The following is a 10,658-nucleotide window of genomic DNA, read 5'->3' as shown; positions in this document are numbered from 1 at the left end:
AAAAAGTCCTATTACTGTGTTTGTACATTTCCTAGTGTATTCCGATCAAACTATACGCCAATATCACCTCAACAACCGCACCGCTAGTTGCGCCCTCTCGAAACTGGACAAAGCAGGGAACCTTATAAAACTAGAATTTAAAGCAGAACTGAAGTTAAGACTGAGTAGAAATTTGGAAACGTGGTTCGTTATTTTGTTTTTAATGCCTTAATATCATATTTGAGGTCTACCAGACTTCGACTTCAGCCACGTTCAAGTACAAAAGCTCGGCCCGGTGTCAGTTATTCTGCGAAAAATAGCCAAAAAAAATGTTTAAATTAAAATTTTCAATTTTTGATTTAATTCTCAAATTAAAACTTTTAATTTTTTATAAATTTTTTTTAATTTTTAAATTGAATAAAATTTGTTTAATTTTTTTTTTTTTTAATTTTCCTTTTTGTGAAATTATCAATTACTAGCGTCGAGTAAATATTAAAAAAAAAATCAATTAAAACGTCACTGTAAATGTTCTAAATGTAATAAAAAAATCAACTAAAAAGTGACTTTGAATGGGCAGCGCCATGGACTGTGGCTAGGAGTAATTGTTCAGTACTTGCAGGGTTCAAATCGATGGATCGAATCGATGTGGCGTAATTATGCTCGACAATTTTGTCGATTTTTCTACAGAAACGAGTTTTCTTAGAAGATTACGAGAGAGAATGTTCTGCGCGTGCTCATACTTCACTGCAGCAAAACAACTATGGAAAAATATCAAAATGTTGAGCATTTTGCAAAAAAATGCGTAGAAATAGAAAAAATATTGCAATTAATCCAAGGCGAATCTATTAAAGGTAACATCGGTAAATCAGTTAATTTTTTTTTTCGCCGTGTCCATGGGGCTGTCAGCCCAGAATGAAACGACTATATGCATTTGTAGAATATGCCTGCAATAGCCGAGTGCTGCATGCTTGAGAAAAGTTGAATGCACAAGAGCTAAGAATTGACGTTATTGACGTAAAATTGTTTTTATTCAGTTGCATATATACGACTTGCTGCGAATTCGTTCATAATAACAAATGGCGAAGATATACAGGCTGCTGACCGGTTCTCAGCGAATTTGAAGGGATCAGCTAATTTGCTGGCGTAACCGAGAATCCTACGGCGATTTGCTTACGAATACGGTGAATGCGAATTCGAAAAGTGCTTTATTTTATTTTACGTTTGAGTTTTTTAAAATAAGAGTAATATTTAGGTGCGCGGTTCTAAATGGTGATAGCGATAAAAGCACATTCGCTAAGTGTTTAAGCTTTTTAATTTCCATCGGATGTGGTTTTGCTTGAAAAATGGATTCAGTTCCGTCGAAGGAAACTTAAATTCATCCTGAACACGAGCCGTATATGCATGAATCGTTTCTTAAGTGAAAACATCGGAAATGAGATGGAATTTATTATGGCTAAAAACTAAACTAATAGACTTAGATATCATCCTGTACCATGAAGGGTAATGGGCAAAAGTATTATATGCTTGCTACTTATGTTCCTCATCCAATTCAATCAAACTTTATACAAAAGATTTCGGGCTGAATCTAAATGCATATATAATGAAGTGGAAGTTTAAAATACAATTTTGCTCTTATCCTGGCTCCATAAAATTTTACTGTCCTCGTCATGAGTCTCCTGGTACTTGTGCGTATTTCAAGTATTGAGAAGGCAAACGACCAGCACCCGAAGCGCATTAAAATACTATGTGTAAGCATCGCCCTGCTGTTTCAAACGCCAGCAAGCATCGGCGGTTCAGAAACAAAAGCGCATTTGCCTTTAGGCTTCATTGGAGATTTCCAAAGCGAACATTATTATAGAAATCGCAAACATTGAATTTTTTGACAATTTTCCTTACCTTGAATTCCTGTCTGCTAAGTAGTGCTGCCATTATATCCCATTATGGAACACATCCAGAGATCAGTTGGTAAGGCGGTTATCACTTAATTGAGGCAAGGAAAAAATAAATGGCAGTAGTCATATGTAACAGGAGGCGCCTTTATGGCGCAGGTTTTATGAGCCACGTATTTCAATATGACGAATACCTCACTATCGTAGCGAAAAGATGTAATCCGTTACTAACGGATCTTCAATTTAGAACTCGAACAAATGTAATTTAACATTTGCGCCATCTCATTTTATTAACATTCTCTGTTAGTACCAAATTTCTTGCCATCACTTTATCAGAGAATGTTAATGCAATGAGAAGGAGCAAATGTTAAAAGAGCTTTTTTCGAGTTCTAATTTGAAGATTCATAATAAGGTCATTTCAAATTCAACTTTCCTGAAGAGGTCGCAATTGCAGATATTTACCACGCGAGTGGAGGGTTTCTATATTTACTTACCACGCTAGGCCAAGAATTCAGATATTTTCTGCGTTTACCATACTATTGAGGACGTTCATAAGATTTTTCGGCACACTACTAAGGAAATCGAAGCGAATAAAATTGCGATTAAGAAGGCCGCGCGGTAGTTAGTTTGTGGTGCAGAAGCTAAAGTCGGCGGAATTATTCGTTTTGTTTTTTGGCACGTATATAATTCAGGTTCAAATCCTGAAGTCATATTTTTTTTCTTGCACATTTTTTTTTTTACAATTCAAACCAGGAAAGTTTGGTAAAATTTTTGAGTTTATTTTAATTAAAATTTCTTTAAAATACTGTTTTTTGTATTTTATAAATGGAAATTTCTTTTCGGTATAAAATAGTTCATACTGGATATGACCTGATTTTTATATAAATCAATCAAAACAGAAAATATGTACATATGTCTATAATCTATTTCATCAAATCCAAATTATATTGATGAGAAAATATCATTCTAATATCCGTCCAGAAAGCCAAACGCGCATACACAGATGCATATGCATATAATTACGCATACAAACTTTCAACTAACGCAGAATATGTACATATAAAACTGCGAATCGAATAAATGAGTGATTTAGAAAAGATCATTAATAATTGTAGATTAGCGCAATCGTGAAAGGCGTGTTGCGTATTCGGTACATCGTTTCATGTTTGACTCAGGTTCAAATCCTGTACACAGTTTTTTGTTCGATATTTTTATTTCATTTTTTATATATGATTTAATTAGAATTGATTTAAAATAGTGTATTCAGGTTTTTCTAATACCTGTTATTTAGAAATTTATTTTCTATATAACATTATTCATACTTCTTTGGAATTAATTTATATGTAAAACATCCATAAAGGCAATCATATGAATATGCATTCCTATATTGAATCTCTTCAGTCAAATCTGAACCACATATTGATGAGAAAATATTCTAATATCCATCCAGGAAGCCTAACGCGCATACTCACATATGTGTTTAAATATACATATGTACAAACTACCACCATTCTAACAAACCCAGAACACAAGCTTCTGCGCACACTTGACACAGGGCATGTAAAGAACAACAACCATTCGCTGTGGCCGCCTACTCCTTACCCTTCAGGAAAATACGGTATATCTACAATACATATGCGGTTGTTCACACAAGATTCGCTAAAAAGGAATCCGCGCGCATTCAAAGGCACAGCATTGTGCCCAAAATTATGAATTATGAAGCGAAAACAAAACTGCCCCATAATATACTTAGATACCTTTTTAGACCTTTTTTATGAAGTGTAATTTATTATTTGGTATATGAATACTTATATTAATGTCGAGTGTTAAGTGTTACAGCTTTGAAATAAAAAGTACATATTGATTGAAAAATTTTGGTTACAAATTTTGAGACATCGGTCTCTTTTGTTATGAACAATACTGCACATCAACACAACTCGCAGAAGCTTCAGTGATTTCTTCAATATTAAATGTTTGGCACTTTGCGCTTCATGGGAAGGCTGAATGTCTGCACAGTAGCCTACAAAAAAACCGCACTCTTATTTTACAGTAAGTTTATTTCTTTGCTGCTAATATGCATATTTTTTTGTGCACTTTTTATCAATCGGAGAACCACATACGTAAAGGAATAGGTTAAAGTTAATATTTATATACCACGCGAGAACTAAAAATAATGGTTTAGAAATTTTCCCTAATATCGAAATGTCCTGGCCAGAACTTTTTCATATACTACTTGTCGTTTTTTTGTGCCTATTACTGTAGCTTTTGCGAACACTTGACTCACAGCAGCTGCGGCTGTCGAGCAGTTGGAACACATATTTACATACAGAGAAGCGTGCATACATATATACGGAGCCGCGGCCACTCGACATCACAAAAATTCAAGACTTACAAAATATTGGCAAATAATTTCAATTCGACGCGAAATATTCCAATATTGACTATTTTCGGATGGTCGCGAAAATTGGCATATGGGCGGCTCGTTTTATGAATGAAATTGAAATATGAGCTCTAACTTATGAATGAACTTTTTGTTTTTCTTCTAAATTGTTCAGCGCAGTCGCTGATAGAATCATGGCCGCTGCGACTGCGTCTACGAATGTATTTTGTTTTTGTAGTCGCTAGGCTTAGATTTTAGCTTTGGGCGACATGCGCATGTGAGGTATGTGTTTTTGTTGTGTTCTAGAACATTTTAGAATGTGCGGTGGCAAAGCGGCCATGGCGTTGCGCTTGCTGTTGCTTTTGCGTCTATCAAAGTACATATCGTGTTTTTGTAAGTACAATATTAGGAATATCGACTGGTGAAAGACAAAAGTACACGGAAGCAAGAAGGGAGCGCTGTGCTCGCGCATATATGCATGAATGTATGAACGTGCATGGATGTAGTAACATATGAATACAATTATTTTGTAGGAAGTTTAGAAGGCAAGTAGGTATATATATGTATGTATGTATATATGCTAGGACATAAAGTCGGTATATATACATACATAGAGCAGAATTGTTTTTGCACTTGTTAGGAAGAAACTCGCTAGTGCGTATGTGTATTTGTCTTGTAAGAATGTGATGTGCTGTGACTTGTGTACATACATAAGTCAAGGTTATTTGGGCATACATGCATATGTACATATGTATGAAAGGAAGATGATGTTCTTGCGCTTGTGCATTATTGTTTTTCATATACAAATGTACATACCTACATATGTATGTAAATGCTGTCGAATACATAAACTATAAATTGACATACAATATAAAATAAGTGTTGATTTATCTTAAACCGTTTTTTTTTTCTTAATGCAAATACCTCCTATTGACATGTACATACATATTATGTATGTATGTATATTGTCATATACCATCATTTATGTACATATAGAGTATACGTTCATTTATGAATGTATGTAATGAAAAACTTCATGAATTACTTTCAGAACTTTATTAAAATTAATTCGCGTCGCGCGCATGCACAAAACCTTGGTTCACAACGCAGGCGCAGAAATAAACGCACTGCGTATTTATCCTCCGCATGTGACTCGGCATCAATTCTCGGCGCCAATTTTTTTTTTTTTTTAAATGTGTTTTTTTTAATGTAATCGTAAAAAATTTATAATAAATTTTATGTATCCGCTTATCATTTCAAAAGTAACAAAATGGTAAAAAAATAAGCGGTCGAAGAAATAAATGCACCGCCTATTTTTCCTCGCCACATGTTAGGCTCGATTTCAATTCCCAGTGCAAACCTTTTTTTATTAACTTTTTTTTTTTTTAATTCGTTTTTTTTATGTAATTAAAAAAAATTATGTAATAAATTTTACGTATTCGCTTATTATTTCAAAAAATACGAAAATAGTAAAAATTTAATTAGTTTAATGTATTTATCCTCCCCACGTGACTCGGCATCAATTCTCGGTGCAAATTTTTTTTTTTCGTTTTTAAATTTTTTTTTTTTAATGTAATCGTAAAAAAATTTTTAATAAATTTTATGTATCCGCTTATCTTTTCAAAAGTAACAAAATGGTCAAAAAATAAGCAGTCGAAGAAATAAACGCACCGCCTATTTTTCCTCGCCACATGTTAGACTCGAGTTCAATTCCCGGTGCAAACTTTTTTTTATAAATTTTATTTTTTAAAATCGTTTTTTTTTTTTAATGTAATTGAAAAAAAAAAATTATGTAATAAATTTTACGTATTCGCTTATTATTTCAAAAATACGAAAATAGTACAAATTTAATTGGTTTAATGTCGAGGTGAGAAATGTGTTGTGTGTTGAGGTGAAAGATGTGTGGTGTTTCTAATTTTTGTGTGGGCAAAAGTCAGTGAGGTGTCTATAAACTCGGTGTGCTAAATGACCTTATTACAAATCTTTCAGATCTCAATTGTACTAAAAAAAGCTTACAGTAACATTTGCACCTTCTCATTGCATTAACATTCTCTGGTAGAACTATTGACATTATAGCAGAGAATGTTAATGCAATGAGAAGGTGCAAATGTTACTGTAAGCTTTTTTTAGTACAATTGAGATCTGAAAGATTTGTAATAAGGTCATTTAGCACACCGAGTTTATAGACACCTCACTGACTTTTGCCCACACAAAAATTAGAAACACCACACATCTTTCACCTCAACACACAACACATTTCTCACCTCGACATTAAACCAATTAAATTTGTACTATTTTCGTATTTTTGAAATAATAAGCGAATACGTAAAATTTATTACATAATTTTTTTTTTTCAATTACATTAAAAAAAAAAACGATTTTAAAAAATAAAATTTATAAAAAAAAGTTTGCACCGGGAATTGAACTCGAGTCTAACATGTGGCGAGGAAAAATAGGCGGTGCGTTTATTTCTTCGACTGCTTATTTTTTGACCATTTTGTTACTTTTGAAAAGATAAGCGGATACATAAAATTTATTAAAAATTTTTTTACGATTACATTAAAAAAAAAAAATTTAAAAACGAAAAAAAAAAATTTGCACCGAGAATTGATGCCGAGTCACGTGGGGAGGATAAATACATTAAACTAATTAAATTTTTACTATTTTCGTATTTTTTGAAATAATAAGCGAATACGTAAAATTTATTACATAATTTTTTTTAATTACATAAAAAAAACGAATTAAAAAAAAAAAAGTTAATAAAAAAAGGTTTGCACTGGGAATTGAAATCGAGCCTAACATGTGGCGAGGAAAAATAGGCGGTGCATTTATTTCTTCGACCGCTTATTTTTTTACCATTTTGTTACTTTTGAAATGATAAGCGGATACATAAAATTTATTATAAATTTTTTACGATTACATTAAAAAAAACACATTTAAAAAAAAAAAAAAATTGGCGCCGAGAATTGATGCCGAGTCACATGCGGAGGATAAATACGCAGTGCGTTTATTTCTGCGCCTGCGTTGTGAACCAAGGTTTTGTGCATGCGCGCGACGCGAATTAATTTTAATAAAGTTCTGAAAGTAATTCATGAAGTTTTTCATTACATACATTCATAAATGAACGTATACTCTATATGTACATAAATGATGGTATATGACAATATACATACATACATAATATGTATGTACATGTCAATAGGAGGTATTTGCATTAAGAAAAAAAAAACGGTTTAAGATAAATCAACACTTATTTTATATTGTATGTCAATTTATAGTTTATGTATTCGACAGCATTTACATACATATGTAGGTATGTACATTTGTATATGAAAAACAATAATGCACAAGCGCAAGAACATCATCTTCCTTTCATACATATGTACATATGCATGTATGCCCAAATAACCTTGACTTATGTATGTACACAAGTCACAGCACATCACATTCTTACAAGACAAATACACATACGCACTAGCGAGTTTCTTCCTAACAAGTGCAAAAACAATTCTGCTCTATGTATGTATATATACCGACTTTATGTCCTAGCATATATACATACATACATATATATACCTACTTGCCTTCTAAACTTCCTACAAAATAATTGTATTCATATGTTACTACATCCATGCACGTTCATACATTCATGCATATATGCGCGAGCACAGCGCTCCCTTCTTGCTTCCGTGTACTTTTGTCTTTCACCAGTCGATATTCCTAATATTGTACTTACAAAAACACGATATGTACTTTGATAGACGCAAAAGCAACAGCAAGCGCAACGCCATGGCCGCTTTGCCACCGCACATTCTAAAATGTTCTAGAACACAACAAAAACACATACCTCACATGCGCATGTCGCCCAAAGCTAAAATCTAAGCCTAGCGACTACAAAAACAAAATACATTCGTAGACGCAGTCGCAGCGGCCATGATTCTATCAGCGACTGCGCTGAACAATTTAGAAGAAAAACAAAAAGTTCATTCATAAGTTAGAGCTCATATTTCAATTTCATTCATAAAACGAGCCGCCCATATGCCAATTTTCGCGACCATCCGAAAATAGTCAATATTGGAATATTTCGCGTCGAATTGAAATTATTTGCCAATATTTTGTAAGTCTTGAATTTTTGTGATGTCGAGTGGCCGCGGCTCCGTATATATGTATGCACGCTTCTCTGTATGTAAATATGTGTTCCAACTGCTCGACAGCCGCAGCTGCTGTGAGTCAAGTGTTCGCAAAAGCTACAGTAATAGGCACAAAAAAACGACAAGTAGTATATGAAAAAGTTCTGGCCAGGACATTTCGATATTAGGGAAAATTTCTAAACCATTATTTTTAGTTCTCGCGTGGTATATAAATATTAACTTTAACCTATTCCTTTACGTATGTGGTTCTCCGATTGATAAAAAGTGCACAAAAAAATATGCATATTAGCAGCAAAGAAATAAACTTACTGTAAAATAAGAGTGCGGTTTTTTTGTAGGCTACTGTGCAGACATTCAGCCTTCCCATGAAGCGCAAAGTGCCAAACATTTAATATTGAAGAAATCACTGAAGCTTCTGCGAGTTGTGTTGATGTGCAGTATTGTTCATAACAAAAGAGACCGATGTCTCAAAATTTGTAACCAAAATTTTTCAATCAATATGTACTTTTTATTTCAAAGCTGTAACACTTAACACTCGACATTAATATAAGTATTCATATACCAAATAATAAATTACACTTCATAAAAAAGGTCTAAAAAGGTATCTAAGTATATTATGGGGCAGTTTTGTTTTCGCTTCATAATTCATAATTTTGGGCACAATGCTGTGCCTTTGAATGCGCGCGGATTCCTTTTTAGCGAATCTTGTGTGAACAACCGCATATGTATTGTAGATATACCGTATTTTCCTGAAGGGTAAGGAGTAGGCGGCCACAGCGAATGGTTGTTGTTCTTTACATGCCCTGTGTCAAGTGTGCGCAGAAGCTTGTGTTCTGGGTTTGTTAGAATGGTGGTAGTTTGTACATATGTATATTTAAACACATATGTGAGTATGCGCGTTAGGCTTCCTGGATGGATATTAGAATATTTTCTCATCAATATGTGGTTCAGATTTGACTGAAGAGATTCAATATAGGAATGCATATTCATATGATTGCCTTTATGGATGTTTTACATATAAATTAATTCCAAAGAAGTATGAATAATGTTATATAGAAAATAAATTTCTAAATAACAGGTATTAGAAAAACCTGAATACACTATTTTAAATCAATTCTAATTAAATCATATATAAAAAATGAAATAAAAATATCGAACAAAAAACTGTGTACAGGATTTGAACCTGAGTCAAACATGAAACGATGTACCGAATACGCAACACGCCTTTCACGATTGCGCTAATCTACAATTATTAATGATCTTTTCTAAATCACTCATTTATTCGATTCGCAGTTTTATATGTACATATTCTGCGTTAGTTGAAAGTTTGTATGCGTAATTATATGCATATGCATCTGTGTATGCGCGTTTGGCTTTCTGGACGGATATTAGAATGATATTTTCTCATCAATATAATTTGGATTTGATGAAATAGATTATAGACATATGTACATATTTTCTGTTTTGATTGATTTATATAAAAATCAGGTCATATCCAGTATGAACTATTTTATACCGAAAAGAAATTTCCATTTATAAAATACAAAAAACAGTATTTTAAAGAAATTTTAATTAAAATAAACTCAAAAATTTTACCAAACTTTCCTGGTTTGAATTGTAAAAAAAAAAATGTGCAAGAAAAAAAATATGACTTCAGGATTTGAACCTGAATTATATACGTGCCAAAAAACAAAACGAATAATTCCGCCGACTTTAGCTTCTGCACCACAAACTAACTACCGCGCGGCCTTCTTAATCGCAATTTTATTCGCTTCGATTTCCTTAGTAGTGTGCCGAAAAATTTTATGAACGTCCTCAATAGTATGGTAAACGCAGAAAATATCTGAATTCTTGGCCTAGCGTGGTAAGTAAATATAGAAACCCTCCACTCGCGTGGTAAATATCTGCAATTGCGACCTCTTCAGGAAAGTTGAATTTGAAATGACCTTATTATGAATCTTCAAATTAGAACTCGAAAAAAGCTCTTTTAACATTTGCTCCTTCTCATTGCATTAACATTCTCTGCTACAACTGCTATGAGTTATGTTAAAAAAGAGGTTGTCTGTAAAGTCGGTTTACTGACGATAGCTTAACGTGATAACGTCATAAGAAAATACTGATTGAATGGTTGCATTTTTCAAAAGAAAATTTTAATTTTATTTGTTTGATAGATATTTTGTATGGATATAGAGAATGAGTTAACATTAACATAACATAATATACTTTAACATAACATAACATAACATAACATAACATAAC

The sequence above is a fragment of the Anastrepha obliqua genome, chromosome 1 (assembly GCF_027943255.1).
Source record: "Anastrepha obliqua isolate idAnaObli1 chromosome 1, idAnaObli1_1.0, whole genome shotgun sequence".
Classification (NCBI taxonomy): Eukaryota; Metazoa; Arthropoda; class Insecta; order Diptera; family Tephritidae; genus Anastrepha; species Anastrepha obliqua.
Note: the sequence above shows the minus strand (reverse complement) of the source record.